Source organism: Citrus clementina, unplaced genomic scaffold (assembly GCF_000493195.1).
Source record: "Citrus clementina cultivar Clemenules unplaced genomic scaffold, Citrus_clementina_v1.0 scaffold_3, whole genome shotgun sequence".
NCBI lineage: Eukaryota > Viridiplantae > Streptophyta > Magnoliopsida > Sapindales > Rutaceae > Citrus > Citrus x clementina.
The window spans coordinates 34,542,556-34,548,555 of record NW_006262339.1 but is presented as its reverse complement, the minus strand read 5'-3'; positions in this window follow the sequence as shown (position 1 = coordinate 34,548,555).

Here is a 6,000-nt window from a genome sequence, read left to right as displayed (position 1 = left end):
TGTCCCAATACAATCAAATAATGAAGTTCATGGAGATACAATGTGATCTATTATCTAAAAAATGTGTGTGTGACATTATTGTTATATCATAATGATTGAAATTATTACAATGAATGTTGACTATGTTTCTTTTTCCTTTTTCTTGGTATTGTATTTAGTATAACTCAACAATACAAAGATATCACGTTGCACTCCACCTTATCAATAGACATGCAAATAAAGTAAGAGATAGTATCAGAGATAAGGCTGAATTATTTCATTAGTCTCACAAGAATAATCTTCCATTGATAAAAGTAACAAACAAAATTGATAGTTAAAATAATTTGAAGAAAAAAAAAAGTAAAGCCCGAGAGCTTGTAGCACGATAAGAGTATATGTAGATGAATTTCTTCATATAAGTAAAAAAAAAAAAATGGAAAGTGTATATTTGGAAATTAGGCACTTTTATGGCTTACATAAATGATAAAGCAAGAAACAACTATTGAATAACTCCTTAATGGGTACTTGAAATCAAATGCCCCTATTACATTGTCAAATTAAAACTTTGTTAAAGTGTAAAGATAGATTATATAGCAGTCAAACTCGAGAATAGAGTCGGGTTTATCATTTATGTGGGGTTTTAAAATGATCATGTTCAGAAGCTAATACATAGCAGATTCTAAAGACAAACCACATGAGTTTATAAGACACTGTGAATGAGTGTTGATCTGCATTATGAGATAAGCATTGTTTTATAGATCGTTTATCAGAAGTAAAAGTCTAGATTGAGCATTGCCATTTACATTAGTTAGAGGATAAAAAAAAAATAATAATAGGTTTTCATGTTCTCATTCATAATGAGAAATGTGATATAGATGGTACATCCATAATAAAACACTAGATTTGTGGTGGAGAAAGAGAAAGGGATAAGAAGTATATTGAACATACAAATAGAATATGTGAACTTAGAGCTATTACAAGAGTCAATTGTCGAGCAACATTCAGGGTAAATTTAGATAAGAAGTCCAAAACTTGGGTTGCTATGAGCTTTGTTCCGAAGCATTTTCATGAGTTGGCAGCAGATTATGAGACTCAATTTTTTGTTATCTCATCTAATGGTTAAAGATTCTAACAATGCTCTAGCTAATTCAATGAAAACCACTAGTATAAGACAAGTCAAATTATAAACTTCTTTGTCAATTAGGCTGGGGGTTATAAAATTTGGGCTTTAATAATGAACATTAATCTATGCTACTTGAAACAGACTCAGAAGTAACACTTGTATACTTAAATGCAAAAGCTGACACGGATCTAGATTTCTTTTGTAAAGACTTTGGGGGCAAATTCTATTGCTCCTTTGGATTATAGTTATACATTTTGGCTTTCTATAGCACTTACAAAACAAATAAATATGGGAGGCCTTTAGTTATTCTACTTGGTGTTAATAATCATTATACAATAAGTTTTTTTGGATATGCAATTCTCATGGATGAGACAATCGAGACCTACACATGAGTGCTTGAAACATTTTTATTTGTTATGAATAATAAAAAGGCCTATATTTATTGTGACTGATGGAGATAGAGCGATGCGTAAAGTAATTTAAACGGCAGTTCTTAAAGTTCAATATCAACTATGTATTTGGCAGCTATAAAGAAATGCAAAGCCTAATGTACATAAAAAACTTGTTACAAATTTTAAGGATTTTATGTTGCAAAATTATAGACCCGAAGTATTTGGGCAATTGTAGTAAAAGATGCTGGAAGAGATTGGTCTTTAAAATAACGAGTAGGTTAATAAGATATACTCAATAATGAAGAGATAGAAAAAAACATTCTTACAGGGTCATTTCTTTGGTGGCATGTGGACAATGCAATGTGAGGATATGAATGCATATATGAATAAATTTCTTCAAAGAAAACTAAAGTTACATGAATTCATCCGTCAAATTGATCGAGCCTTGAGACATACAAGGAATAATGATTTAGGACATAATTTTAAAACCAAGCATTCTACTCCAATGATTGCTACTCATCTTCCAAGCTTTGATACTGCAGAGATTTACAATCAAAAGTTATTTTACAAGGTTTATAAACAAATTTGCGAAGGAGGCTAGTTTATATTATCAAGCAATATATATATTGACTAGGCATCTACAAGCAAATAATAAGTGGACTGTGATTTATTATCCAAAACAACAACGTTTTAATGATCAACTGGAATATCATGCCCTCATTTATTTTGTGTAATGAAACATATGCATGTTAGTAAGAAACCTACTTCATTGATTAACAAAAGATGGACTATAGATGTGAAAATTTACAAACAAACTACAATGCCATTGGAAGGTCAATATAAGGATGTTCTTAACAAGGTTCGGTATGGGTCATTAAATATCAAATTCATTGAAATTAGTTTTTATGCCTCCAAGTCTAATGTTGTATATTGGAAATTGAAAGGTCATCTTGCTGAATGGAAGTGTGAGATAAAGGCGTTGAGAATAGTTGAGAATAAATGAAGAAGGAGATAGAGATAAACCATTCAGTATAGAAAAACAAGCGGGAATTGTAAAAGATCCTTTGGTTATAAAGACAAAATGTGCAACCTGTGCAATTGTTAATAAAGGTATTAACTCAAGATATTACAAATGAGATGGACATACAGCATGGAAATACCAAAGTAAGAATGGCTATGATACAAGTGTTGCAAACTTTGTACCTGAAAATCATGTGGCATCTCAATTCTGCTACACTAGCCTATACATCCCACTCGTAGTACAAAACGAACAATCAAACTTGGCTGGACCATCGAACAACTCCACAGAATTTATTTGGCATGTGCAAATAGTTCATTATTTCATTACAATTTTTTTTTCAAGTGAAAGTTTTGAAATGACATTAAACAGACATTTGAATCTTCAGATTTTGTGGTTTTGTCTTGTTTGATTGACGTTGTCTCAATAGATAAGAAATATTTTGACGACTTGCTTTTAATTAATTATTTACTCATTAGTTCTGTGGTTGGTATAACGTTGTTGGGTAATAATATTTTTTTTTTGGGTATAAATCATTGTTTTCTATTAAAAGTTTACTTTGTCGAAATTTTGTGCAAAATTTACCCAAAGAGGGCTACTTCACTTGCATTAGTGCATTTAGAGTTCTTAGTGAATTCTTTTTTCATGTTTGTGTGTGAAATAATGTTGAAGCTTGTGATATTAGATTTTAAAAGTTCTATAAAATAATAATAAGATAATCTATATATGTCTAAGGGTGTGGATTTGGACAAACTATTTCCGTTTTATTGGAAATAATTTTAATCCAGTATTTTTTGGACTATGCTTATGGCCATATGATGTAGTCTTATTTTTTATTACACTATTAGAATGTTATTTTATTAGAAACAAGTTTGACAAGTGAGGGAAAAATGAGGACATCTAAAGGGAAAAATGAGGACATCTAAAGGCAAAAGAAATTCGATGACAATGTAATATTGCATGAAAGGAACCTTTAGCAATTCATGAAAGTTTAAGCTTACATAAAGGGCCTAACAATGATATTGAAAATTTTAACACATCAATTGATCTTTTTTCTTACCAAATTGCTTTGTGTATTAATTGAGTATCCTAGTTCTCCATACATCACTAATAGACTCGTAAACCATACTTTGGTTGAAATGTAATATTCTTTTCTTACCTTTCTGATTAAGAAACTTCAGTGGACAAAGGTCAACTATATCAGGTTTTGCTTCCTCCATAGCTAAGTGAAGTTCTTGTAGTTCCTAATCCAAAATTTAAGTAAGAGAAATCTCAAGCATATTATCAAATAAGTAATGTACTCTACTCTAAAACTTAAAAGTAACATCATTTTTCAACACTATTATCCTCCACATCATCCATAACATTAATAGTATACACATAGCAAGAGACCTTTAAAAGCTTAGTATAACTCAAACCAAGGGAGGATCTTATTCCCATTAGTCCCAAATACCTAGAAATTGTTGGAGAAAAATCAGGTTTTTCAATTTTTATAAAACCTTTTAAGGACCGCTCTCATATAATATATAGGAATTTGTAATCTAGAAATCGTACTTTGAAAATCTGAGTTGGCTTTTTCCACTTAAATGATTTAGGCTCCCAGATCACGATCCGTCACCACCACTCTGTTAGATCACGATCGGTCACCACCACGCTTGTTCGAACACGAACTGGCACCAATGATCTTTCAGGTTATGACTCAGGTTTGATCTGTACTTGACGTGTGGGCGCCTTTATCACTACCAAAGCAACTAGCACGAGAAAATTTTTCTCTCAACAGTAGAGAGAAAAATATTTTTCTCTGATCAGTATAAAGTGGCTATACTTCTTTTTCTTTAAGGAAAATAACCATTTTATATCTCCCTTTAATGAAAATCCTAGGCTCCAAATAATCAAAAAATAAAACTCACGTTACTTGTTTTTTCTATAGGGGACCCACTTTGTAAAATAACATAAGGCCCCTTAAACACAAGCTAATTAAATGGACCCTCCCACTAAATGATATATTTAGGCTTTTGACCCAAATAGCTAGTTATCTTACTTATTAGTCCAGTAGTGGTGCAGTCAATTAAATGAGCTAACCCGGGGATCATTTGGGAACATACAATAGTGGCTATAACAATTAGGCTTGTAATTAAACTAGCCTAATTATTTAATTCCAAATCTACTCCACTAAAAGATTGGAAGTGACCTCCATAACTGTATGCTCGAATAATAATTCCTCCCAAGCCACATTGATTTCTTTACTGCACAATCCTTTGTACCACATCATTAATTAAATCGATATCTCAACTGTCCAATCAATTTAATTACATCTTGTTTCTTGATACTTATTGATTTTCTCTAATGATCATTTTCAACATACTAAATATGTTGACACACTCTGGCCAGAGAATTCTATGATCAAGTGCCGAAAACCCATCAAGAGATGTGTTGTACAAATTCTATATTGTTAATCTATAACTTCAATACTCATAATTGCTCCCACCAAGATACCGAGTAATCTTGACCACAAGTATGTGTCGTGCCCATTGGTAATTCAAATTGAATAACAATTACAATCATGAAATCATAATTAAGTCAAGATTAAGATTACAGTAAAATCAATGCCTATGAGATTTAGTAAGTCTAACAGTTATTATAAAGTTAATTAAATCTCATATGTGATCATGTTCAATGTAGTCGTACTACATCAATAAATTCATACATGATTAAGACAAATCATTCAATGAATTTATTACAGTCTATACCTAAATAAAGTGCCCAACTTTATTTATCAACTGCGAACTAAATTTATTTAATCATAAGATAACTTGTATTTATGTCTTCTGTGAATCCACATGGTGATCACATAAATACATATAATATGATTAAATGGACTTTAATACAAATATTAATGCAATTAAGATATTTGAATAAAATACCTCATTTATTTTATTAATCAGAAAATTTATTTATTACAATTAAATAAACACATATACTTTTAAAGAGCATGTTTTCCCAACAATCTCCCACTAGCTCTCAAAGCATATTTGGCATATTGCACATGCTCTAGGGCTCTAAGTGCTGGTTATAAAGGTTTCCCACTATTGGCCATTGTAATAAGATCTATCATTTAGTATCTAATGCCATTTGGGGTATTGTCATATAACCTTTCTACACTATTCCCTTATAAGATGATACTTCCTCTCAGTATGTTTTGTTTCTTGTGGTTCCTTAGTTCCTTAGATTGAGCTACCGCACCACCATAATCACAAAATAGTTTAAGGGGTGTAGTTACAACAAGTACCACCTTAAGATTTTGTAAGAACTTGTGGAGCCATATAACTTCTTTTACAGCTTCAGATTGGCCACATATTCAGCTTCAATTGTGGAGTCTGTGATACAAGATTGTTTCACACTCATCCAACTAATAACTCCACTTCGTAATGTAAACACATAGCCGGAAGTTGATTTTCTAAAATTCTTATCTGACAAAAAATCAGAAT